Consider the following 25,324-nt stretch of genomic DNA (forward strand, 5'->3'; position numbering starts at 1 on the left):
CTGTTATCCAAATTATTGGGAGGTTGAGGATGGTGGATTTTTTGAGCTCAAGAGCTCTGAGCTGCAGTGGACAATGCCGATCGGACAAGTTAAGAAAAGACAGCATATCCATAGTTTCCGAAAGATTCCTGTAACAGTCAATGTTTGTTGTTTTTACCAAACCAATTCACAACAAAGGTGATCTCAAGTCTCCATCCATTCAGAGGTTTGTGCATTAACTCAAAATGGTTCCCATCTTGAATCTCAGACTGCTATCAGAACATAGACATTTAATCGACGTTAAATGGACCAGAGATTGTTTCTTATACTAGTCTGCTTTGTTTGGACATGTGTCAAACTCATCTCAAAAGACAGATGAATGTGAAACGTACCTTTCGTGTGTATTGACGCACTCCTGTTATCCAAATTATTGGGAGGTTAAGGATGGTTGATTTTTTGAGCTCAAGAGCTCTGTGCTGCAGTGGACAATGCCGATCGGACAAGTTAAGAAAAGACAGCATATCCATAGTTTCCGAAAGATTCCTGTAACAGTCAATATTTCATTGTTTTTACCAAACCAATGATCATCACAAAGAAGGTTTAGTATTTGATGTAACATGTAGGCATCAACAAATGTTTGAAGCCTTGATGGCAGTGGTGGGATTTGAACCCACGCCTCTTCCGAGACTGGAGCCTAAATCCAGTGCCTTAGACCTCTCGGCCACACTACCACTTATCGATGGAGAAAAAATGCTTTTTCTTTCCAGTTAATTTCCCTGAATTTTTGCCGTTTTCATGTCAATTCACAACAAAGGTGATCTCAAGTCTCCATCCATTCAGAGGTTTGTGCGTTAACTCAAAATGGTTCCCATCTTGAATCTCAGACTGCTCTCAGAACATAGACATTTAATCGACGTTAAATGGACCAGAGATTGTTTCTTATACTAGTCTGCTTTGTTTGGACATGTGTCAAACTCATCTCAAAAGACAGATGAGTGTGAAACGTACCTGTCGTGTGTATTGACGCACTCCTGTTATCCAAATTATTGGGAGGTTGAGGATGGTGGATTTTTTGAGCTCAAGAGCTCTGAGCTGCAGTGGACAATGCCGATCGGACAAGTTAAGAAAAGACAGCATATCCATAGTTCCCGAAAGATTCCTGTAACAGTCAATATTTGTTGTTTTTACCAAACCAATGATCATCACAAAGAAGGTTTAGTATTTGATGTAACATGTAGGCATCAACAAATGTTTGAAGCCTTGATGGCAGTGGTGGGATTTGAACCCACGCCTCTTCCGAGACTGGAGCCTAAATCCAGCGCCTTAGACCACTCGGCCACACTACCACTTATGGATGGAAAAAAGCTGCTTTTCTTTCCAGTTAATTTCCGCGAATTTTTGCCGTTTTCATGTCAATTCACAACAAAGGTGATCTCAAGTCTCCATCCATTCAGAGGTTTGTGCGTTAACTCAAAATGGTTCCCATCTTGAATCTCAGACTGCTATCAGAACATAGACATTTGATCCACTTTAAATGGACCAGATATTGTTTCTTATCATAGTCTGCTTCGTTTGGACATGTGTCAAACTCATGTCAAAAGACAGATGAGTGTGAAACGTTCCTGCCGTGTGCATTGGCGCACGCCTGTAATCCAAGTTATTGGAAGGTTGAGGCTGGTGGATTGTTTGAGCTCAGAGCTGCAGTGGACTATGCCGATCGCGAAAGTTAAGAAAAGACAGCATATCCATAGTTTCAGAAAGATTCCTGTAACAGTCAATGTTTTTACCAAACCAAGAATCATCACAAAGAAGGTTTAGTATTTGATGTAACACGTAGGCATCAACATATCTTTGAAGCCTTGATGGCAGTGGTGGGATTTGAACCCACGCCTCTTCCGAGACTGGAGCCTAAATCCAGCGCCTTGGACCGCTCGGCCACACTACCACTTATCAATGGAAAAGAGCAGCTTTTTCTTTCCAGTAAATTTCCCTGTATCTTTCCCGTTTTCATGTCAATTCACAACAAAGGTGATCTCAAGTCTCCATCCATTCAGAGGTTTGTGCATTAACTGAAAATTTTTCCCATCTTGAATCTCAGACTGCTATCAGAACATAGACATTTAATCGACGTTAAATGGACCAGAGATTGTTTCTTATACTAGTCTGCTTTGTTTGGACATGTGTCAAATTCATCTCAAAAGACAGATGAATGTGAAACGTACCTGTCGTGTGTATTGACGCACTCCTGTTATCCAAATTATTGGGAAGTTGAGGATGGTGGATTTTTTGAGCTCAAGAGCTCTGAGCTGCAGTGGACAATGCCGATCGGACAAGTTAAGAAAAGACAGCATATCCATAGTTTCCGAAAGATTCCTGTAACAGTCAATATTTGTTGTTTTTACCAAACCAATGATCATCACAAAGAAGGTTTAGTATTTGATGTAACATGTAGGCATCAACAAATGTTTGAAGCCTTGATGGCAGTGGTGGGATTTGAACCCACGCCTCTTCCGAGACTGGAGCCTAAATCCAGCACCTTTGACCTCTCGGCCACACTACCACTTATGGATGGAAAAAAGCTGCTTTTTCTTTCCAGTTAATTTCCGTGAATTTTTGCCGTTTTCATGTCAATTCACAACAAAGGTGATCTCAAGTCTCCATCCATTCAGAGGTTTGTGCGTTAACTCAAAATGGTTCCCATCTTGAATCTCAGACTGCTATCAGAACATAGACATTTGATCCACTTTAAATGGACCAGAGATTGTTTCTTATCATAGTCTGCTTCGTTTGGACATGTGTCAAACTCATGTCAAAAGACAGATGAGTGTGAAACGTTCCTGCCGTGTGCATTGGCGCACGCCTGTAATCCAAGTTATTGGAAGGTTGAGGCTGGTGGATTGTTTGAGCTCAGAGCTGCAGTGGACTATGCCGATCGCGAAAGTTAAGAAAAGACAGCATATCCATAGTTTCAGAAAGATTCCTGTAACAGTCAATGTTTTTACCAAACCAAGAATCATCACAAAGAAGGTTTAGTATTTGATGTAACATGTAGGCATCAACAAATGTTTGAAGCCTTGATGGCAGTGGTGGGATTTGAACCCACGCCTCTTCCGAGACTGGAGCCTAAATCCAGCACCTTTGACCTCTCGGCCACACTACCACTTATGGATGGAAAAAAGCTGCTTTTTCTTTCCAGTTAATTTCCCTGAATTTTTGCCGTTTTCATGTCAATTCACAACAAAGGTGATCTCAAGTCTCCATCCATTCAGAGGTTTGTGCATTAACTCAAAATGGTCCCCATCTTGAATCTCAGACTGCTATCAGAACATAGACATTTAATCGACGTTAAATGGACCAGAGATTGTTTTTTATACTAGTCTGCTTTGTTTGGACATGTGTCAAATTCATCTCAAAAGACAGATGAATGTGAAACGTACCTGTCGTGTGTATTTACACACTCCTGTTATCCAAATTATTGGGAGGTTGAGGATGGTGGATTTTTTGAGCTCAAGAGCTCTGAGCTGCAGTGGACAATGCCGATCGGACAAGTTAAGAAAAGACAGCATATCCATAGTTTCCGAAAGATTCCTGTAACAGTCAATGTTTGTTGTTTTTCCCAAACCAAGAATCATCACAAAGAATTGATGTAACATGTAGGCATCAACATATCTTTGAAGCCTTGATGGCAGTGGTGGGATTTGAACCCACGCCTCTTCCGAGACTGGAGCCTAAATCCAGCGCCTTAGACCTCTCGGCCACACTACCACTTATCGATGGAAAAAAGCAGCTTTTTCTTTCCAGTAAATTTCCCTGTATCTTTCCCGTTTTCATGTCAATTCACAACAAAGATGATCTCAAGTCTCCATCCATTCAGAGGTTTGTGCATCAACTCAAAATGGTTCCCATCTTGAATCTCAGACTGCTATCAGAACATAGACATTTAATCGACGTTAAATGGACCAGAGATTGTTTCTTATACTAGTCTGCTTCGTTTGGACATGTGTCAAACTCATCTCAAAAGACAGATGAATGTGAAACGTACCTGTCGTGTGTATTGACGCACTCCTGTTATCCAAATTATTGGGAGGTTGAGGCTGGTGGATTGTTTGAGCTCAGAGCTGCAGTGGACTATGCCGATCGGACAAGTTAAGAAAAGAGAGCATATCCATAGTTTACGAAAGATTCCTGTAACAGTCAATGTTTGTTGTTTTTACCAAACCAAGAATCATCACAAAGAAGGTTTAGTATTTGATGTAGCATGTAGGCATCAACATATCTTTGAAGCCTTGATGGCAGTGGTGGGATTTGAACCCACGCCTCTTCCGAGACTGGAGCCTTAATCCAGCGCCTTAGACCGCTCGGCCACACTACCACTTATCGATGGAAAAAAGAAGCTTTTTCTTTCCAGTAAATTTCCCTGTATCTTTCCCGTTTTCATGTCAATTCACAACAAAGGTGATCTCAAGTCTCCATCGACTCATAGGTTTGTGCATTAACTCAAAATGGTTCCCATCTTGAATCTCAGACTGCTATCAGAACATAGACATTTAATCCACGTTAAATGGACCAGAGATTGTTTCTTATACTAGTCTGCTTTGTTTGGACATGTGTCAAACTCATCTCAAAAGACAGATGAATGTGAAACGTACCTGTCGTGTGTATTGACGCACTCCTGTTATCCAAATTATTGGGAGGTTGAGGATGGTGGATTTTTTGAGCTCAAGAGCTCTGAACTGGAGTGGACAATGCCGATCGGACAAGTTAAGAAAAGACAGCATATCCATAGTTTCCGAAAGATTCCTGTAACAGTCAATATTTGTTGTTTTTACCAAACCAATGATCATCACAAAGAAGGTTTAGTATTTGATGTAACATGTAGGCATCAACAGATGTTTGAAGCCTTGATGGCAGTGGTGGGATTTGAACCCACGCCTCTTCCGAGACTGGAGCCTAAATCCAGCGCCTTAGACCACTCGGCCACACTACCACTTATGGATGGAAAAAAGCTGCTTTTCTTTCCAGTTAATTTCCGTGAATTTTTGCCGTTTTCATGTCAATTCACAACAAAGGTGATCTCAAGTCTCCATCCATTCAGAGGTTTGTGCGTTAACTCAAAATGGTTCCCATCTTGAATCTCAGACTGCTATCAGAACATAGACATTTGATCCACCTTTAATGGACCAGATATTGTTTCTTATCATAGTCTGCTTCGTTTGGACATGTGTCAAACTCATGTCAAAAGACAGATGAGTGTGAAACGTTCCTGCCGTGTGCATTGGCGCACGCCTGTAATCCAAGTTATTGGAAGGTTGAGGCTGGTGGATTGTTTGAGCTCAGAGCTGCAGTGGACTATGCCGATCGCGAAAGTTAAGAAATGACAGCATATCCATAGTTTCAGAAAGATTCCTGTAACAGTCAATGTTTTTACCAAACCAAGAATCATCACAAAGAAGGTTTAGTATTTGATGTAACATATAGGCATCAACATATCTTTGAAGCCTTGATGGCAGTGGTGGGATTTGAACCCACGCCTCTTCCGAGACTGGAGCCTAAATCCAGCGCCTTGGACCGCTCGGCCACACTACCACTTATCGATGGAAAAAATCAGCTTTTTCTTTCCAGTAAATTTCCCTGTATCTTTCCCGTTTTCATGTCAATTCACAACAAAGGTGATCTCAAGTCTCCATCCATTCAGAGGTTTGTGCATTAACTCAAAATTTTTCCCATCTTGAATCTCAGACTGCTATCAGAACATAGACATTTAATCGACGTTAAATGGACCAGAGATTGTTTCTTATCATAGTCTGCTTCGTTTGGACATGTGTCAAACTCATGTCAAAAGACAGATGAGTGTGAAACATTCCTGCAGTGTGCATTGGCGCACGCCTGTAATCCAAATTATTGGAAGGTTGAGGCTGGTGGATTGTTTGAGCTCAGAGCTGCAGTGGACTATGCCGATCGCGAAAGTTAAGAAAAGAGAGCATATCCATAGTTTCCGAAAGATTCCTGTAACAGTCAATGTTTGTTGTTTTTACCAAACCAGGAATCATCACAAAGAAGGTTTAGTATTTGATGTAACATGTAGGCATCAACATATCTTTGAAGCCTTGATGGCAGTGGTGGGATTTGAACCCACGCCTCTTCCGAGACTGGAGCCTAAATCCAGCGCCTTAGACCACTCGGCCAGACTACCACTTATCGATGGAAAAAAGCAGCTTTTTCTTTCAAGTAAATTTCCCTGTATCTTTCCCGTTTTCATGTCAATTCACAACAAAGGGGATCTCAAGTCTCCATCAATTCAGAGGCTTGTGCATTAACTCAAAATGGTTCCCATCTTGAATCTCAGACTTCTATCAGAACATAGGCATTTGATCCACTTTAAATGGACCAGAGATTGTTTCTTATCATAGTCTGCTTCGTTTGGACAGGTGTCAAACTTATGTCAAAAGACAGATGAGTGTGAAACGTTCCTGCCGTGTGCATTGGCGCACGCCTGTAATCCAAGTTATTGGAAGGTTGAGGCTGGTGGATTGTTTGAGCTCAGAGCTGCAGTGGACTATGCCGATCGCGAAAGTTAAGAAAAGACAGCATATCCATAGTTTCAGAAAGATTCCTGTAACAGTCAATGTTTTTACTAAACCAAGAATCATCACGAAGAAGGTTTAGTATTTGATCTAACATGTAGGCATCAACATATCTTTGAAGCCTTGGTGGCAGTGGTGGGATTTGAACCCACGCCTCGTACGAGACTGGAGCCTTAATCCAGCGCCTTAGACCGCTCGGCCACACTACCACTTATCGATGGAAAAAAGAAGCTTTTTCTTTCCAGTAAATTTCCCTGTATCTTTCCCGTTTTCATGTCAATTCACAACAAAGGTGATCTCAAGTCTCCATCGACTCATAGGTTTGTGCATTAACTCAAAATGGTTCCCATCTTGAATCTCAGACTGCTATCAGAACATAGACATTTAATCGACGTTAAATGGACCAGAGATTGTTTCTTATACTAGTCTGCTTTGTTTGGACATGTGTCAAACTCATCTCAAAAGACAGATGAGTGTGAAACGTACCTGTCGTGTGTATTGACACACTCCTGTTATCCAAATTATTGGGAGGTTGAGGATGGTGGATTTTTTGAGCTCAAGAGCTCTGAGCTGCAGTGGACAATGCCGATCGGACAAGTTAAGAAAAGACAGCATATCCGAAGTTTCCGAAAGATTCCTGTAACAGTCAATGTTTGTTGTTTTTACCAAACCAAGAATCATCACAAAGAATTGATGTAACATGTAGGCATCAACATATCTTTGAAGCCTTGATGGCAGTGGTGGGATTTGAACCCACGCCTCTTCCGAGACTGGAGCCTAAATCCAGCACCTTTGACCTCTCGGCCACACTACCACTTATGGGTGGAAAAAAGCTGCTTTTTCTTTCCAGTTAATTTCCCTGAATTTTTGCCGTTTTCATGTCAATTCACAACAAAGGTGATCTCAAGTCTCCATCCATTCAGAGGTTTGTGCATTAACTCAAAATGGTCCCCATCTTGAATCTCAGACTGCTATCAGAACATAGACATTTAATCGACGTTAAATGGACCAGAGATTGTTTCTTATACTAGTCTGCTTTGTTTGGACATGTGTCAAACTCATCTCAAAAGACAGATGAATGTGAAACGTACCTTTCGTGTGTATTGACGCACTCCTGTTATCCAAATTATTGGGAGGTTGAGGATGGTTGATTTTTTGAGCTCAAGAGCTCTGAGCTGCAGTGGACAATGCCGATCGGACAAGTTAAGAAAAGACAGCATATCCATAGTTTCCGAAAGATTCCTGTAACAGTCAATATTTGTTGTTTTTACCAAACCAATGATCATCACAAAGAAGGTTTAGTATTTGATGTAACATGTAGGCATCAACAAATGTTTGAAGCCTTGATGGCAGTGGTGGGATTTGAACCCACGCCTCTTCCGAGACTGGAGCCTAAATCCAGCGCCTTAGACCTCTCGGCCACACTACCACTTATTGATGGAGAAAAATGCTTTTTCTTTCCAGTTAATTTCCCTGAATTTTTGCCGTTTTCATGTCAATTCACAACAAAGGTGATCTCAAGTCTCCATCCATTCAGAGGTTTGTGCGTTAACTCAAAATGGTTCCCATCTTGAATCTCAGACTGCTATCAGAACATAGACATTTGATCCACTTTAAATGGACCAGAGATTGTTTCTTATCATAGTCTGCTTCGTTTGGACATGTGTCAAACTCATGTCAAAAGACAGATGAGTGTGAAACATTCCTGCAGTGTGCATTGGCGCACGCCTGTAATCCAAATTATTGGAAGGTTGAGGCTGGTGGATTGTTTGAGCTCAGAGCTGCAGTGGACTATGCCGATCGCGAAAGTTAAGAAAAGACAGCATATCCATAGTTTCAGAAAGATTCCTGTAACAGTCAATGTTTTTACCAAACCAAGAATCACCACAAAGAAGGTTTAGTATTTGATGTAACATGTAGGCATCAACATATCTTTGAAGCCTCGATGGCAGTGGGGGGATTTGAACCCACGCCTCGTACGAGACTGGAGCCTAAATCCAGCGCCTTAGACCGCTCGGCCACACTACCACTTATCGATGGACAAAAGAAGCTTTTTCTTTCCAGTAAATTTCCCTGTATCTTTCCCGTTTTCATGTCAATTCACAACAAAGGTGATCTCAAGTCTCCATCGACTCATAGGTTTGTGCATTAACTCAAAATGGTTCCCATCTTGAATCTCAGACTGCTATCAGACAATAGACATTTAATCGACGTTAAATGGACCAGAGATTGTTTCTTATACTAGTCTGCTTTGTTTGGACATGTGTCAAACTCATCTCAAAAGACAGATGAGTGTGAAACGTACCTGTCGTGTGTATTGACGCACTCCTGTTATCCAAATTATTGGGAGGTTGAGGATGGTGGATTTTTTGAGCTCAAGAGCTCTGAGCTGCAGTGGACAATGCCGATCGGACAAGTTAAGAAAAGACAGCATATCCGAAGTTTCCGAAAGATTCCTGTAACAGTCAATGTTTGTTGTTTTTACCAAACCAAGAATCATCACAAAGAATTGATGTAACATGTAGGCATCAACATATCTTTGAAGCCTTGATGGCAGTGGTGGGATTTGAACCCACGCCTCTTCCGAGACTGGAGCCTAAATCCAGCACCTCTGACCTCTCGGCCACACTACCACTTATGGATGGAAAAAAGCTGCTTTTTCTTTCCAGTTAATTTCCGTGAATTTTTGCCGTTTTCATGTCAATTCACAACAAAGGTGATCTCAAGTCTCCATCGACTCATAGGTTTGTGCATTAACTCAAAATGGTTCCCATCTTGAATCTCAGACTGCTATCAGAACATAGGCATTTAATCCACATTAAATGGACCAGAGATTGTTTCTTATACTAGTCTGCTTTGTTTGGACATGTGTCAAATTCATCTCAAAAGACAGATGAATGTGAAACGTACCTGTCGTGTGTATTGACGCACTCCTGTTATCCAAATTATTGGGAGGTTGAGGATGGTGGATTTTTTGAGCTCAAGAGCTCTGAGCTGCAGTGGACAATGCCGATCGGACAAGTTAAGAAAAGACAGCATATCCATAGTTTACGAAAGATTCCTGTAACAGTCAATGTTTGTTGTTTTTACCAAACCAAGAATCATCACAAAGAATTGATGTAACATGTAGGCATCAACATATCTTTGAAGCCTTGATGGCAGTGGTGGGATTTGAACCCACGCCTCTTCCGAGACTGGAGCCTTAATCCAGCGCCTTAGACTGCTCGGCCACACTACCACTTATCGATGTAAAAAAGAAGCTTTTTCTTTCCAGTAAATTTCCCTGTATCTTTCCCGTTTTCATGTCAATTCACAACAAAGGTGATCTCAAGTCTCCATCGACTCATAGGTTTGTGCATTAACTCAAAATGGTTCCCATCTTGAATCTCAGACTGCTATCAGAACATAGGCATTTAATCCACATTAAATGGACCAGAGATTGTTTCTTATACTAGTCTGCTTTGATTTGAACCCACGCCTCTTCCCAGACTGGAGCCTAAATCCAGCGCCTTAGACCACTCGGCCACACTACCACTTATGGATGGAAAAAAGCAGCTTTTTCTTTCCAGTAAATTTCCCTGTATCTTTCCCGTTTTCATGTCAATTCACAACAAAGGTGATCTCAAGTCTCCATCCATTCAGAGGTTTGTGCATTAACTCAAAATGGTTCCCATCTTGAATCTCAGACTGCTATCAGAACATAGACATTTAAGCCACGTTAAATGGACCAGAGATTGTTTCTTATACTAGTCTGCTTTGTTTGGACATGTGTCAAACTCATCTCAAAAGACAGATGAATGTGAAACGTACCTGTCGTGTGTATTGACACACTCCTGTTATCCATGTTATTGGAAGGTTGAGGCTGGTGGATTGTTTTTAGCTCAGAGCTGCAGTGGACTATGCCGATCGCGAAAGTTAAGAAAAGACAGCATATCCATAGTTTCATAAAGATTCCTGTAACAGTCAATGTTTGTTGTTTTTACCAAACCAATTCACAACAAAGGTGATCTCAAGTCTCCATCCATTCAGAGGTTTGTGCATTAACTCAAAATGGTTCCCATCTTGAATCTCAGACTGCTATCAGAACATAGACATTTAATCGACGTTAAATGGACCAGAGATTGTTTCTTATACTACCACAAAGAAGGTTTAGTATTTGATGTAACATGTAGGCATCAACATATCTTTGAAGCCTTGATGGCAGTGGTGGGATTTGAACCCACGCCTCTTCCGAGACTGGAGCCTAAATCTAGCGCCTTAGACCTCTCGGCCACACTACCACTTATTGATGGAAAAAAAATGCTTTTTCTTTCCAGTAAATTTCCCTGTATCTTTCCCGTTTTCATGTCAATTCACAACAAAGGTGTTCTCTTTCGTGTTCGAGACTGACTCTCCACTACAGATTAATTTCATTTATCTGTATGGGAACTGACCTCGAACGAGGCAGTCTCGTGGAATACCTCTTTAAGACACACGTACTGGTGGCCCTGCCTCCATGCCAATCACGGGGCTACATAAGCCCCCCGTGGGCAGTGCCACCCTGATTCATTTGATTTCCACGTTGGCAGACGTGGGGTTACCTCAAAGCGTTTCTGTGAATCGTAGCTTACCTTTGTGTAGAGAGCAGGTCCTGCGGGGCTCCTCTCAGGATCCCTTGGGGTCCCAGCTGTACAGATATTCCCATAGAAAATCCGGGCACGGTAGTCGAACCCGCCGGCGGCGGGGGAAGCACTGTTGCCTTGTCAGACAGCGGGACATTGTACCGAACCCGCCTCAGGCAGGGGAGGTGCAGTAGTCGCCGTTGACTCGTCGCGTCGTACTGCTTGTGTTAAACCCGCCTAAGGTGGGGGAGACCTGGTAGTCGGCGCTTCACGAACTGACTGTACGCGGCGTTCCTCAGCGTGAAACCGACCTAGTTGGTGGAGCGCTCGTGGCGTCGTGTACAACACGCGTCACGTTGTAAACAAACGACCAGGGGACAGCATTAGCAGCAGCACCGGCATCTGTCTTCCGCTTCCGCGTGACGTCGGCGTCGGCGGGAGGGGTGAGCGCAGGCCACACTGTGGCCGGTGTCCACGAGAGGGCACTGTTGCCTGTGCTGCGGTTTGCTGGCTGTTACCTGGCGTTATATATATATGGTGTGGTTTACACACATAGACATATTATTGTTGCAACGGCGTTAGCAGCCTACACCGCGGCAACGCGTTGAGTTTGTAGGTTGGCTACCACTGTCATTTATATATACAGGATTCTCCTGTATTATATATATGTATATATATATATATATATATTATATAAATACAGTTTACCTCTGTGAACAATGGCCACTCCCGGTTCACAGGCTCCCTTATGTCAGACCTGTGAAGTCAGGATGCCTGCAGAGGATGCCCATGACATGTGCCGGCTGTGTTTGGGACCGGAACATGCCCGTATGTCCATGCGGGACCCATCGGCATGTATGAGCTGCTTCATCTTGCCGGCCAGGGTGAGGAGAGCTAGAGCTGAGTCATTCTCTCTGGACCCCTCGGGCGGTGGTCCGGCTCCAGCCAAACGACAAAGGCGGTCGGTGGGGGACGGCACATTGTTTACGCCACCTCCGGAGGCGACGGTGTCCGTGCCGCCGCCCGCATCAGACTCTGATGCCGCCTCAGTGACCGAGCAGCCTGTCGAGCAGCCTATGGACGATGCGGCGGAGTCAGTGTATGAGGTTGATATTATTGGGTTCGACTCAGAGGGAGAAGACCCCTTCAGTCAAGGAGAACAGGGGGAGGCGGAGCAAGAGCAGGGGGAGGACCAGGAGCAGAGGGACCCTCCACCTCTCCTGCATGAGATCATGGCTCGCGCCGCTCAGGCATTGGGCGTCGAGCTGCCGACCGAGCATCGCCGGGGGGCCTCCCGGTTTGCCGATGAGGATGAGGAGCAGCCACGCCCCCGAATGGTCCCGTTACTGCCGGATGTAGAGGATATTGTCCTCCGGCAGTGGACTGACCCGTCCAAGGCCCGCAGGTGGTCAGGGATGTGTAGACAGCTGTCAAACGTGAGTGACAGTCAGAAGATTGGCTGTGGGCCGGCTCCCGAGGTGGATCAGTCCATGAGGGCTTTCTTCACCCCCCCCTCCGCATCGGTTCTGGGGCAGCCGAAGTGCTCGGGCAAATACACTAAGCCGTTGGACGCATTGCTTACTAGAGTGCACGCAACCACGGCGGTGCAGTCTAAGCTGGTCAATACGGGGTCCATCCTGGCTCTGTACCAGCGCCACCTAACCAAGCGACTGGTAGGCGGGGACTCCAGTGTAGCGGCTGAGCTGCATCGAGTGTCCTCGCTCTCGGCGAAGCTGATGCAGGAGCAGGCGGTGGCGTCCGGTAGGGCCACAGCCTCGGTTTGGCTGGCAAGGCGCCATCTGTGGTTGTCCCAATCGTCGTTTGGTACGGAAGACCGGAATGTGCTGTTTAAGCTGCCGGTGGTGCCGTCTGCCATGTTCGGCCCGGACGCCAAGGCACTGCTCGAGGAGGCCCGAGAGGCCCGCAAGTGTGCCAAAGACCTGTCAGGAGGCCTCCAGAAACGACGGGGCCGTGGACAGGGCTTCAGGGCTCCCCAGGTGGCGCAGCGGCGGCAGCCGGTACTACGGCAGTCAGATCAGGGCGACCTGAGGGTCCAGCTGGATGCTGCTCGGCGCGGGAACGCGGGACGCGGGCAGCGTTCGGGTCGAGGCCGGGGCAAGGGTCCCCGTGCGGCCTCGTCTCGTCCCTGACAGTTGGTGGGGCCCAGCCCCCTCTTGCCGTCCCCTGGCTCAGACCTTGTTCTGGGGGACAATCGGGGCCGACCCCTGGGTAGTTTCCACCATGACCCAGGGGTATCGGGTGCAGTTTCTGCACAAGCCCCCACAAACAGAGTCCGTCACCCTCACGGTAGTGACAGACGCACAGCAGAGAGGGGTTTTGGCGGCGGAGATCGGCACTCTCCTGGCGAAGAGAGCCATCAGGGAGGTGCCGCAGATCAACCGGCAGGCTGGGTTCTATTCCCGTTATTTTCTCGTCCCCAAGAAGGATGGGGGGTTGAGACCTGTTTTGGACTTGAGGGGGCTCAACAGATTTTTGAGACCCCTGCGTTGCAGGATGCTGACGGTGCCGAGGGTCCGTCAGGCGGTTCTTCCGGGCGATTGGTTTGCCACCATCGACCTGAAGGACGCCTACTTCCAAGTTCCAATCTGGGAGGGTCACAGACGTTACCTCAGATTTGCCTTCAACGGCAAAGTCTACGAGTTCTGTGTCCTTCCATTCGGCATTTCTTTGGCCCCTCGCACGTTCACGCGGTGCATGGATGCGGTCTTGGGTCCCCTGCGTCAGGAGGGCATGCGCATCCTGAATTATCTGGACGATTGGCTGGTGTGTGCTCGCTCAGCGGAGCTATGTCGCGACAACGTTGCTCGACTCCGGCGGCATCTGGATCTCCTGGGCCTGCGTCTCAATCTGGCGAAGAGCAGGCTTCAGCCGTCGCAGTCCACGGACTTTCTGGGCATGTGTGTGGATTCCAGGGCGGGGACACTGTCCCTGACTCCGGTGAGACAGGCTGCCATCAGGACGTGCTTGTCTCACTTTCGGCTGGGAGCCAGAGTGCGCTGGAAGCTGTGCCTCCGCCTGCTGGGGTTGATGGCGGCCACGGTGCACGTGGTGCCCCTGGCGCTCTTGCATATGCGGCCGGTACAACGGCGCTTCCTGGGACTGGGTCTCTGTCCACAAAGAGACGGGCAGGCCAGGGTGTCAGTGACACGCAAGATGCGGCTGGCTCTCCTTTGGTGGGAGCAGCCCGCCACGTTGACAAGGGGCAACACACTGGGCCCTGTTGTGCGTCGCCAGGTGGTGTCTTCGGACGCCTCCCCGGTCGGCTGGGGTGCGGTCCACGAGGGCAGCGGCGTCAGCGGTCGCTGGCAGGGTCATTGGTTGGCCCAGCATATCAATGTGTTGGAGCTGCGTGCGATATATCGGGCGCTTCTCCACTTCGGGCCAGTCCTGGCGGGCCGCCATGTGCTGGTGCGAACAGACAGCACGGTGGCAGCAGCGTATGTCAACAGGCAGGGGGGCTTGGGCTCCCCTCGCCTCTGCAGGATGGCGCGGATACTATGGGACTGGGCTCACCCACGGTTCAAGTCCCTGAGGGCGATGCACGTGCCGGGGGTCGTGAACGTCGCTGCGGACCGACTCTCGCGGGGGGGCCCCCTCGCCACGGAATGGAGACTGCATCCCCAGGTGGTGCAACAGATCTGGGACCAGTTCGGTACCGCAGTGGCCGATCTGTTTGCGTCCAGGGCGACAACACACTGTCCCCTGTTCTTTTCCGTGGGGAGGGACGACCCTCCGCTGGGCACAGACGCGATGGCGCATCAGTGGCCCCGGGGTCTCCTCTACGCTTTCCCTCCCTTTGTTCTCCTTCACTCGGTCCTTCAGAGAGTCCGGGTCGAGGGCGTGAGCCTCATATTGGTGGCTCCCTATTGGCCGCAGATGTTCTGGTTCTCGGCGATTGCGCCCCTTCTCCAGGGTCAACCCTGGGAGCTTCCGGTGCGCCGGGACCTCCTGTCGCAAGCCCACGGGACTCTCTTTCATCCTTTTCCCCGGGGTCTCAAGCTCTGGGCCTGGCCCCTGAAAGGGCCGAGTTTCTAGCCATGGGGTTGGCCCCGGCTGTAGTGGGCACTATGGAGGGGGCCCGGGCTCTCTCTACGACGAGGGCATACGTATACAGATGGGGAGTGTTCCGATCGTGGTGCGATGCGAGGCAGTTAGATCCTCTGACTTGTGGGGCTGGTGACGTCCTCCTGTTCCTCCAGGGACTGTTGGAGGCGGGTAGGTCCCCTTCGACTCTCAGGGGGATGGTGTCGGCCATAAAGGCAGCCCGTGTCGGGCCGCGCAAGCTGTCGGGGGACAGTTGCGCCCTTATTGCCCGGTTCCTTCGGGGCGCCCGTCGGGGTCGCCCCTCACTTAGAGGGCCGAGACCGCCCCCCCCTCCTTGGGATTTGGGACTAGTCCTGGCGGCCTTGCGTCACGCACCTTTTGAGCCCCTGGAGTCGGTCGAGATTCAGTGGCTCTCTTTCAAGACGGCCTTCTTGCTGGCTATCGCGTCTGCGAAGAGGATAGGAGAGCTCCATGCCTTGTCGGTCCATGAAGACTGCTGCCGGTTCCTGCCGGGTGATGCTGGGGTGGAGCTGCGGCCGAACCCAGCTTTCCTACCGAAGGTGTGGGAGTCCCAGGCTAGTCAGTCCTTGGTCCTGCGCCCCTTCAATCCCCTGCAGGGTGGGGACGCCGAATTGCAGACGTCCTTGTGCCCTGTCAGGGCCCTGAGGGCCTACATTCAGCAGACTCGGGCCTACAGGGCGACGGACCAGCTCTTCGTCTGTTATCGGCCTAACTGTAGGGGTCAGCCGGTTTCGAAGGACCGGCTGTCTCATTGGGTCGTGGAGACGATTCTGGAGGCTTACAGGCAGGCGGGCAAGCCGGCCCCGACCCGGGTGCGCGCACATTCGGTGCGAGGCGTCTCTACCTCATGGGCTTTGTGGCGGGGTGCCTCGTTGTCCGAAGTTTGTGCGGCAGCCTCTTGGTCTGCGCCCTCCACATTTGCTAGGTTCTACTGCATGAATATGGCAGCCGGCACTCCGTTCGCGGAGCGTGTCCTGGGCGCTGCGCAGTAGAACAGCTCGTTCTCACCGTGCCTCCGGTCGCCTCGGTTTGGCTCGGGGTGATGTTGGGTTTTCGGCTAGCCGTGCGTCTGGCCGGCTATTTTTACTTTATTGACTGGCCTGCGTCTGGCAGGGCCAGCTGGGCCTAGGTTGCGTCTTGCGCCTAGGCCGTGACGTCTTATTTGACTGACCTTTTGCGCCTGGCGGGGTCAGCTGGGCCTAGGTTGCGTCTTGCGCCTAGGCCGTGACGTCTTATTTGACTGACCTTTTGCGTCTGGCGGGGTCAGCTGGGCCTAGGTTGCGTCTTGCGCCTAGGCCGTGACGTCTTATTTGACTGGCCTTCTGCGTCTGGCGGGGTCAGCTGGGCCTAGGTTGCGTCTTGCGCCTAGGCCGTGACGTCTTGTTTGACTGGCCTTCTGCGTCTGGCGGGGTCAGCTGGGCCTAGGTAGCGTCTCGCGCCTAGGCCAAGAGTTATACGGCTTTTGCTGGCGGAGTTTTTTCGATAGGCGGGCTCATTTGGGGTTGAACCGCTTTGGCTGCCGCGGGGCGGCTGGTCTGCTCGTTCTTCGCGGTGTGTCTTACAGCGTTCCCATACAGATAAATGAAATTAATCTGTAGTGGAGAGTCAGTCTCGAACACGAAAGAGAACGGAGGGTTACACGGTAACCCAGGTTCTCTGAGTGGAGAGACTGACTCTCCACACAAGAGCCGCTCTGAACGTCGTGTCAATCAAAAATTAAATCAGGGTGGCACTGCCCACGGGGGGCTTATGTAGCCCCGTGATTGGCATGGAGGCAGGGCCACCAGTACGTGTGTCTTAAAGAGGTATTCCACGAGACTGCCTCGTTCGAGGTCAGTTCCCATACAGATAAATGAAATTAATCTGTAGTGGAGAGTCAGTCTCTCCACTCAGAGAACCTGGGTTACCGTGTAACCCTCCGATCTCAAGTCTCCATCGACTCATAGGTTTGTGCATTAACTCAAAATGGTTCCCATCTTGAATCTCAGACTGCTATCAGAACATAGGCATTTAATCCACATTAAATGGACCAGAGATTGTTTCTTATACTAGTCTGCTTTGATTTGAACCCACGCCTCTTCCGAGACTGGAGCCTAAATCCAGCGCCTTAGACCTCTCGGCCACACTACCACTTATTGATGGAGAAAAATGCTTTTTCTTTCCAGTTAATTTCCCTGAATTTTTGCCGTTTTCATGTCAATTCACAACAAAGGTGATCTCAAGTCTCCATCCATTCAGAGGTTTGTGCGTTAACTCAAAATGGTTCCCATCTTGAATCTCAGACTGCTATCAGAACATAGACATTTGATCCACTTTAAATGGACCAGAGATTGTTTCTTATCATAGTCTGCTTCGTTTGGACATGTGTCAAACTCATGTCAAAAGACAGATGAGTGTGAAACATTCCTGCAGTGTGCATTGGCGCACGCCTGTAATCCAAATTATTGGAAGGTTGAGGCTGGTGGATTGTTTGAGCTCAGAGCTGCAGTGGACTATGCCGACCGCGAAAGTTAAGAAAAGACAGCATATCCATAGTTTCAGAAAGATTCCTGTAACAGTCAATGTTTTTACCAAACCAAGAATCACCACAAAGAAGGTTTAGTATTTGATGTAACATGTAGGCATCAACATATCTTTGAAGCCTCGATGGCAGTGGTGGGATTTGAACCCACGCCTCGTACGAGACTGGAGCCTTAATCCAGCGCCTTAGACCGCTCGGCCACACTACCACTTATCGATGGAAAAAAGAAGCTTTTTCTTTCCAGTAAATTTCCCTGTATCTTTCCCGTTTTCATGTCAATTCACAACAAAGGTGATCTCAAGTCTCCATCGACTCATAGGTTTGTGCATTAACTCAAAATGGTTCCCATCTTGAATCTCAGACTGCTATCAGAACATAGACATTTAATCGACGTTAAATGGACCAGAGATTGTTTCTTATACTAGTCTGCTTTGTTTGGACATGTGTCAAACTCATCTCAAAAGACAGATGAGTGTGAAACGTACCTGTCGTGTGTATTGACGCACTCCTGTTATCCAAATTATTGGGAGGTTGAGGATGGTGGATTTTTTGAGCTCAAGAGCTCTGAGCTGCAGTGGACAATGCCGATCGGACAAGTTAAGAAAAGACAGCATATCCGAAGTTTCCGAAAGATTCCTGTAACAGTCAATGTTTGTTGTTTTTACCAAACCAAGAATCATCACAAAGAATTGATGTAACATGTAGGCAACAACATATCTTTGAAGCCTTGATGGCAGTGGTGGGATTTGAACCCACGCCTCTTCCGAGACTGGAGCCTAAATCCAGCACCTTTGACCTCTCGGCCACACTACCACTTATGGGTGGAAAAAAGCTGCTTTTTCTTTCCAGTTAATTTCCCTGAATTTTTGCCGTTTTCATGTCAATTCACAACAAAGGTGATCTCAAGTCTCCATCCATTCAGAGGTTTGTGCATTAACTCAAAATGGTCCCCATCTTGAATCTCAGACTGCTATCAGAACATAGACATTTAATCGACGTTAAATGGACCAGAGATTGTTTCTTATACTAGTCTGCTTTGTTTGGACATGTGTCAAACTCATCTCAAAAGACAGATGAATGTGAAACGTACCTTTCGTGTGTATTGACGCACTCCTGTTATCCAAATTATTGGGAGGTTGAGGATGGTTGATTTTTTGAGCTCAAGAGCTCTGAGCTGCAGTGGACAATGCCGATCGGACAAGTTAAGAAAAGACAGCATATCCATAGTTTCCGAAAGATTCCTGTAACAGTCAATATTTGTTGTTTTTACCAAACCAATGATCATCACAAAGAAGGTTTAGTATTTGATGTAACATGTAGGCATCAACAAATGTTTGAAGCCTTGATGGCAGTGGTGGGATTTGAACCCACGCCTCTTCCGAGACTGGAGCCTAAATCCAGCGCCTTAGACCTCTCGGCCACACTACCACTTATTGATGGAGAAAAATGCTTTTTCTTTCCAGTTAATTTCCCTGAATTTTTGCCGTTTTCATGTCAATTCACAACAAAGGTGATCTCAAGTCTCCATCCATTCAGAGGTTTGTGCGTTAACTCAAAATGGTTCCCATCTTGAATCTCAGACTGCTATCAGAACATAGACATTTAATCCACGTTAAATGGACCAGAGATTGTTTCTTATACTAGTCTGCTTCGTTTGGACATGTGTCAAACTCATCTCAAAAGACAGATGAATGTGAAACGTACCTGTCGTGTGTATTGACGCACTCCTGTTATCCAAATTATTGGGAGGTTGAGGATGGTGGATTTTTTGAGCTCAAGAGCTCTGAGCTGCAGTGGACAATGCCGATCGGACAAGTTAAGAAAAGACAGCATATCCATAGTTTCCGAAAGATTCCTGTAACAGTCAATGTTTGTTGTTTTTACCAAACCAATTCACAACAAAGGTGATCTCAAGTCTCCATCCATTCAGAGGTTTGTGCATTAACTCAAAATGGTTCCCATCTTGAATCTCAGACTGCTATCAGAACATAGACATTTAATCGACGTTAAATGGACCAGAGATTGTTTCTTATACTAGTCTGCTTTGTTTGGACATGTGTCAAACTCATCTCAAAAGACAGATGAATGTGAAACGTACCTTTCGTGTGTATTGACGCACTCCTGTTATCCAAATTATTGGGAGGTTGAGGATGGTTGATTTTTTGAGCTCAAGAGCTCTGAGCTGCAGTGGACAATGCCGATCGGACAAGTTAAGAAAAGACAGCATATCCATAGTTTCCGAAAGATTCCTTTAACAGTCAATATTTGTTGTTTTTACCAAACCAATGATCATCACAAAGAAGGTTTAGTATTTGATGTAACATGTAGGCATCAACATATCTTTGAAGCCTTGATGGCAGTGGTGGGATTTGAACCCACGCCTCTTCCGAGACTGGAGCCTAAATCCAGCACCTTAGACCACTCGGCCACACTACCACTTATCGATGGAAAAAAGCAGCTTTTTCTTTCAAGTAAATTTCCCTGTATCTTTCCCGTTTTCATGTCAATTCACAACAAAGGTGATCTCAAGTCTCCATCAATTCAGAGGCTTGTGCATTAACTCAAAATGGTTCCCATCTTGAATCTCAGACTGCTATCAGAACATAGACATTTGATCCACTTTAAATGGACCAGAGATTGTTTCTTATCATAGTCTGCTTCGTTTGGACAGGTGTCAAACTTATGTCAAAAGACAGATGAGTGTGAAACGTTCCTGCCGTGTGCATTGGCGCACGCCTGTAATCCAAGTTATTGGAAGGTTGAGGCTGGTGGATTGTTTGAGCTCAGAGCTGCAGTGGACTATGCCGATCGCGAAAGTTAAGAAAAGACAGCATATCCATAGTTTCAGAAAGATTCCTGTAACAGTCAATGTTTTTACCAAACCAAGAATCATCACGAAGAAGGTTTAGTATTTGATCTAACATGTAGGCATCAACATATCTTTGAAGCCTTGGTGGCAGTGGTGGGATTTGAACCCACGCCTCTTCCGAGACTGGAGCCTTAATCCAGCGCCTTAGACCGCTCGGCCACACTACCACTTATTGATGGAAAAAAGAAGCTTTTTCTTTCCAGTAAATTCCCCTGTATCTTTCCCGTTTTCATGTCAATTCACAACAAAGGTGATCTCAAGTCTCCATCGACTCATAGGTTTGTGCATTAACTCAAAATGGTTCCCATCTTGAATCTCAGACTGCTATCAGAACATAGACATTTAATCCACGTTAAATGGACCAGAGATTGTTTCTTATACTAGTCTGCTTTGTTTGGACATGTGTCAAACTCATCTCAAAAGACAGATGAATGTGAAATGTACCTGTCGTGTGTATTGACGCACTCCTGTTATCCAAATTATTGGGAGGTTGAGGATGGTGGATTTTTTGAGCTCAAGAGCTCTGAGCTGCAGTGGACAATGCCGATCGGACAAGTTAAGAAAAGACAGCATATCCATAGTTTCCGAAAGATTCCTGTAACAGTCAATGTTTGTTGTTTTTACCAAACCAATTCACAACAAAGGTGATCTCAAGTCTCCATCCATTCAGAGGTTTGTGCATTAACTCAAAATGGTTCCCATCTTGAATCTCAGACTGCTATCAGAACATAGACATTTAATCGACGTTAAATGGACCAGAGATTGTTTCTTATACTAGTCTGCTTTGTTTGGACATGTGTCAAACTCATCTCAAAAGACAGATGAGTGTGAAACGTACCTGTCGTGTGTATTGACGCACTCCTGTTATCCAAATTATTGGGAGGTTGAGGATGGTGGATTTTTTGAGCTCAAGAGCTCTGAGCTGCAGTGGACAATGCCGATCGGACAAGTTAAGAAAAGACAGCATATCCGAAGTTTCCGAAAGATTCCTGTAACAGTCAATGTTTGTTGTTTTTACCAAACCAAGAATCATCACAAAGAATTGATGTAACATGTAGGCATCAACATATCTTTGAAGCCTTGATGGCAGTGGTGGGATTTGAACCCACGCCTCTTCCGAGACTGGAGCCTAAATCCAGCGCCTTCGACCTCTTGGCCACACTACCACTTATTGATGGAAAAAAGCTGCTTTTTCTTTCCAGTTAATTTCCCTGAATTTTTGCCGTTTTCATGTCAATTCACAACAAAGGTGATCTCAAGTCTCCATCCATTCAGAGGTTTGTGCATTAACTCAAAATGGTCCCCATCTTGAATCTCAGACTGCTATCAGAACATAGACATTTAATCGACGTTAAATGGACCAGAGATTGTTTCTTATACTAGTCTGCTTTGTTTGGACATGTGTCAAACTCATCTCAAAAGACAGATGAATGTGAAACGTACCTTTCGTGTGTATTGACGCACTCCTGTTATCCAAATTATTGGGAGGTTGAGGATGGTTGATTTTTTGAGCTCAAGAGCTCTGAGCTGCAGTGGACAATGCCGATCGGACAAGTTAAGAAACGACAGCATATCCATAGTTTCCGAAAGATTCCTGTAACAGTCAATGGCCGGGTTTCCCAGATCAGTTAAGTAGTTCTTAACAGCGAAAGACTTCTTTCAAACCTTCTTAAGGAGCCTGTGAAAGAAAATCGCGTTTCCCAGAGTTGCTCTTAGCTTAAGTATCTCTTTCATTAAGAAGGAAATGAAAGATGCTGCTGACCCAGTCTTTACAACCATCTTAGTGAACAAAGACTCACAGATCCAGCCGCGTCAGGCAAATCAATATCACACCAAGTAATGAGATATTAAAACAATGCACCCCGCACAAATTTTGATCTATTTTATACTTTAGAATTATATTGTTTAGCATTTATTGGTGACAGCAAAGGGGAGAAAAAAAAGAAGAAAAATAAGGAATAACAAGTGTGTTCCTGTATATGCTTTATGCATTACGCACAAATAAAACGATCATCATGAATATCATTTATTTGATAATTTGGCTGCTATACAGCATGTTCTCGCTGCAAATCAACCGCGTCGCCGTGCGCGAAGCAGAACTGTTTTTATGAACGCATTCGTGCGTCAGCACTTCAGTCCCCTGGACGTGCAGTCGGACCGGGCTGTCCAGACACCGACACCGATCCTCCTGCCCGAGCCCGAGCGCACCTACACCTGTGTGATGACAGGGAAGCAGGGATCCTTTGATGAATCGTTCATTACAGTCTCAAATATAATCAATGGTGTCGGTTTATATTAAAGAATCTTTTTGCCCAGAAGAAAAAAGAGCGAAGACAACAACCCATAACTATTTTCTTCACAGCTGCACCGCGGGGTTTAGGAGAAAAAGACGCGAGTCGGGATGCAGCGTCTCAGAAGCGCAGTGGAATACGTGCGTGGCGGGGATGATCTCTGCAATCTGAAGCCCTCTATAATTGTAAAAAGAATTTCACTTTTCACGGGTTCTTTTTGGAACATAACCCCTATGAAAAACCAGGGATTGCTGTAATTCCACGTTGCGATTTGCGAAACTCGCCTTCTCTTGGCTCATGTTTTTGAACGCACACATCCGCCCACCCCGTTTCCTCCCGGTCTCTGCGTGTGGGGAAAAAAGCCTCACTGTAGCCAGAAATAACGGAGTAACGCACCGTCTGGATGAAAAAGGGTCATTGAATTATATTTATCATCTTAATTTTTCATTATAACGCACAGGCAGCAGGGAATTAGTGCGTTAGGTAGCAGTGCTGCGTGTAAAAATGCGCTGATAGTGATCGGTGATCGATTTGCCTGGCATCGATTGATTTGGTTTCAGAACCAGACAGCTGCTCCAAAGAGCTTCTGAAAGAGCGAAACTAAAGGACGGTGTTAAGAAGTCATCTGGGAAACACCCGTATCTTAGGGTTCTCTCTTAGTTCAAACCTTCTTTGAACCTCTCTTAAATCCTTAAGAGAGGTTGGATCTGGGAAACCCGGCCAATATTTGTTGTTTTTACCAAACCAAGAATCATCACAAAGAAGGTTTAGTATTTGATGTAACATGTAGGTATCAACATATCTTTGAAGCCTTGATGGCAGTGGTGGGATTTGAACCCACGCCTCTTCCGAGACTGGAGCCTAAATCCAGCGCCTTAGACCACTCGGCCACACTACCACTTATCGATGGAAAAAAGCAGCTTTTTCTTTCAAGTAAATTTCCCTGTATCTTTCCCGTTTTCATGTCAATTCACAACAAAGGTGATCTCAAGTCTCCATCAATTCAGAGGCTTGTGCATTAACTCAAAATGGTTCCCATCTTGAATCTCAGACTGCTATCAGAACATAGACATTTGATCCACTTTAAATGGACCAGAGATTGTTTCTTATCATAGTCTGCTTCGTTTGGACAGGTGTCAAACTTATGTCAAAAGACAGATGAGTGTGAAACGTTCCTGCCGTGTGCATTGGCGCACGCCTGTAATCCAAGTTATTGGAAGGTTGAGGCTGGTGGATTGTTTGAGCTCAGAGCTGCAGTGGACTATGCCGATCGCGAAAGTTAAGAAAAGACAGCATATCCATAGTTTCAGAAAGATTCCTGTAACAGTCAATGTTTTTACCAAACCAAGAATCATCACGAAGAAGGTTTAGTATTTGATCTAACATGTAGGCATCAACATATCTTTGAAGCCTTGGTGGCAGTGGTGGGATTTGAACCCACGCCTCTTCCGAGACTGGAGCCTTAATCCAGCGCCTTAGACCGCTCGGCCACACTACCACTTATTGATGGAAAAAAGAAGCTTTTTCTTTCCAGTAAATTTCCCTGTATCTTTCCCGTTTTCATGTCAATTCACAACAAAGGTGATCTCAAGTCTCCATCGACTCATAGGTTTGTGCATTAACTCAAAATGGTTCCCATCTTGAATCTCAGACTGCTATCAGAACATAGACATTTAATCCACGTTAAATGGACCAGAGATTGTTTCTTATACTAGTCTGCTTTGTTTGGACATGTGTCAAACTCATCTCAAAAGACAGATGAATGTGAAATGTACCTGTCGTGTGTATTGACGCACTCCTGTTATCCAAATTATTGGGAGGTTGAGGATGGTGGATTTTTTGAGCTCAAGAGCTCTGAGCTGCAGTGGACAATGCCGATCGGACAAGTTAAGAAAAGACAGCATATCCATAGTTTCCGAAAGATTCCTGTAACAGTCAATGTTTGTTGTTTTTACCAAACCAATTCACAACAAAGGTGATCTCAAGTCTCCATCCATTCAGAGGTTTGTGCATTAACTCAAAATGGTTCCCATCTTGAATCTCAGACTGCTATCAGAACATAGACATTTAATCGACGTTAAATGGACCAGAGATTGTTTCTTATACTAGTCTGCTTTGTTTGGACATGTGTCAAACTCATCTCAAAAGACAGATGAGTGTGAAACGTACCTGTCGTGTGTATTGACGCACTCCTGTTATCCAAATTATTGGGAGGTTGAGGATGGTGGATTTTTTAAGCTCAAGAGCTCTGAGCTGCAGTGGACAATGCCGATCGGACAAGTTAAGAAAAGACAGCATATCCGAAGTTTCCGAAAGATTCCTGTAACAGTCAATGTTTTTTTTTTTTACCAAACCAAGAATCATCACAAAGAATTGATGTAACATGTAGGCAT

General features: G+C 46.1%; 24 non-coding genes across 24 annotated transcripts; all 24 read right to left on the minus strand.

The window, feature by feature from the left end:
* Nucleotides 1-628: 628 nt before the first annotated feature.
* On the minus strand, nt 629-710 carry trnal-uag (transfer RNA leucine (anticodon UAG)). Its single transcript has one exon. It is a non-coding gene; the product is annotated as a tRNA-Leu (tRNA).
* A 533-nt stretch (nt 711-1,243) lies between these two features.
* On the minus strand, nt 1,244-1,325 carry trnal-uag (transfer RNA leucine (anticodon UAG)). The gene has a single exon. It is a non-coding gene; the product is annotated as a tRNA-Leu (tRNA).
* Nucleotides 1,326-1,842: 517 nt separating this feature from the next.
* Nucleotides 1,843-1,924, minus strand: trnal-uag (transfer RNA leucine (anticodon UAG)). Its single transcript has one exon. It is a non-coding gene; the product is annotated as a tRNA-Leu (tRNA).
* A 533-nt stretch (nt 1,925-2,457) lies between these two features.
* Nucleotides 2,458-2,539, minus strand: trnal-uag (transfer RNA leucine (anticodon UAG)). Its single transcript has one exon. It is a non-coding gene; the product is annotated as a tRNA-Leu (tRNA).
* Nucleotides 2,540-3,057: 518 nt separating this feature from the next.
* On the minus strand, nt 3,058-3,139 carry trnal-uag (transfer RNA leucine (anticodon UAG)). The gene has a single exon. It is a non-coding gene; the product is annotated as a tRNA-Leu (tRNA).
* Nucleotides 3,140-3,662: 523 nt separating this feature from the next.
* trnal-uag (transfer RNA leucine (anticodon UAG)) lies at nt 3,663-3,744 on the minus strand. Its single transcript has one exon. It is a non-coding gene; the product is annotated as a tRNA-Leu (tRNA).
* Nucleotides 3,745-4,269: 525 nt separating this feature from the next.
* Nucleotides 4,270-4,351, minus strand: trnal-aag (transfer RNA leucine (anticodon AAG)). The gene has a single exon. It is a non-coding gene; the product is annotated as a tRNA-Leu (tRNA).
* Nucleotides 4,352-4,884: 533 nt separating this feature from the next.
* Nucleotides 4,885-4,966, minus strand: trnal-uag (transfer RNA leucine (anticodon UAG)). The gene has a single exon. It is a non-coding gene; the product is annotated as a tRNA-Leu (tRNA).
* A 517-nt stretch (nt 4,967-5,483) lies between these two features.
* trnal-uag (transfer RNA leucine (anticodon UAG)) lies at nt 5,484-5,565 on the minus strand. The gene has a single exon. It is a non-coding gene; the product is annotated as a tRNA-Leu (tRNA).
* A 525-nt stretch (nt 5,566-6,090) lies between these two features.
* On the minus strand, nt 6,091-6,172 carry trnal-uag (transfer RNA leucine (anticodon UAG)). The gene has a single exon. It is a non-coding gene; the product is annotated as a tRNA-Leu (tRNA).
* Nucleotides 6,173-6,690: 518 nt separating this feature from the next.
* On the minus strand, nt 6,691-6,772 carry trnal-aag (transfer RNA leucine (anticodon AAG)). Its single transcript has one exon. It is a non-coding gene; the product is annotated as a tRNA-Leu (tRNA).
* A 523-nt stretch (nt 6,773-7,295) lies between these two features.
* trnal-uag (transfer RNA leucine (anticodon UAG)) lies at nt 7,296-7,377 on the minus strand. Its single transcript has one exon. It is a non-coding gene; the product is annotated as a tRNA-Leu (tRNA).
* A 533-nt stretch (nt 7,378-7,910) lies between these two features.
* trnal-uag (transfer RNA leucine (anticodon UAG)) lies at nt 7,911-7,992 on the minus strand. Its single transcript has one exon. It is a non-coding gene; the product is annotated as a tRNA-Leu (tRNA).
* A 517-nt stretch (nt 7,993-8,509) lies between these two features.
* On the minus strand, nt 8,510-8,591 carry trnal-uag (transfer RNA leucine (anticodon UAG)). Its single transcript has one exon. It is a non-coding gene; the product is annotated as a tRNA-Leu (tRNA).
* Nucleotides 8,592-9,719: 1,128 nt separating this feature from the next.
* trnal-aag (transfer RNA leucine (anticodon AAG)) lies at nt 9,720-9,801 on the minus strand. The gene has a single exon. It is a non-coding gene; the product is annotated as a tRNA-Leu (tRNA).
* Nucleotides 9,802-10,761: 960 nt separating this feature from the next.
* Nucleotides 10,762-10,843, minus strand: trnal-uag (transfer RNA leucine (anticodon UAG)). Its single transcript has one exon. It is a non-coding gene; the product is annotated as a tRNA-Leu (tRNA).
* A 7,054-nt stretch (nt 10,844-17,897) lies between these two features.
* trnal-aag (transfer RNA leucine (anticodon AAG)) lies at nt 17,898-17,979 on the minus strand. The gene has a single exon. It is a non-coding gene; the product is annotated as a tRNA-Leu (tRNA).
* A 523-nt stretch (nt 17,980-18,502) lies between these two features.
* Nucleotides 18,503-18,584, minus strand: trnal-uag (transfer RNA leucine (anticodon UAG)). The gene has a single exon. It is a non-coding gene; the product is annotated as a tRNA-Leu (tRNA).
* Nucleotides 18,585-19,117: 533 nt separating this feature from the next.
* Nucleotides 19,118-19,199, minus strand: trnal-uag (transfer RNA leucine (anticodon UAG)). Its single transcript has one exon. It is a non-coding gene; the product is annotated as a tRNA-Leu (tRNA).
* A 926-nt stretch (nt 19,200-20,125) lies between these two features.
* trnal-uag (transfer RNA leucine (anticodon UAG)) lies at nt 20,126-20,207 on the minus strand. The gene has a single exon. It is a non-coding gene; the product is annotated as a tRNA-Leu (tRNA).
* A 518-nt stretch (nt 20,208-20,725) lies between these two features.
* trnal-aag (transfer RNA leucine (anticodon AAG)) lies at nt 20,726-20,807 on the minus strand. The gene has a single exon. It is a non-coding gene; the product is annotated as a tRNA-Leu (tRNA).
* A 917-nt stretch (nt 20,808-21,724) lies between these two features.
* Nucleotides 21,725-21,806, minus strand: trnal-uag (transfer RNA leucine (anticodon UAG)). Its single transcript has one exon. It is a non-coding gene; the product is annotated as a tRNA-Leu (tRNA).
* Nucleotides 21,807-23,747: 1,941 nt separating this feature from the next.
* trnal-uag (transfer RNA leucine (anticodon UAG)) lies at nt 23,748-23,829 on the minus strand. Its single transcript has one exon. It is a non-coding gene; the product is annotated as a tRNA-Leu (tRNA).
* Nucleotides 23,830-24,347: 518 nt separating this feature from the next.
* trnal-aag (transfer RNA leucine (anticodon AAG)) lies at nt 24,348-24,429 on the minus strand. Its single transcript has one exon. It is a non-coding gene; the product is annotated as a tRNA-Leu (tRNA).
* Between the last annotated feature and the right edge of the window lie 895 nt (nt 24,430-25,324).

The sequence above is a fragment of the Cololabis saira genome, chromosome 7, assembly GCF_033807715.1.
Source record: "Cololabis saira isolate AMF1-May2022 chromosome 7, fColSai1.1, whole genome shotgun sequence".
Classification (NCBI taxonomy): domain Eukaryota; kingdom Metazoa; phylum Chordata; class Actinopteri; order Beloniformes; family Belonidae; genus Cololabis; species Cololabis saira.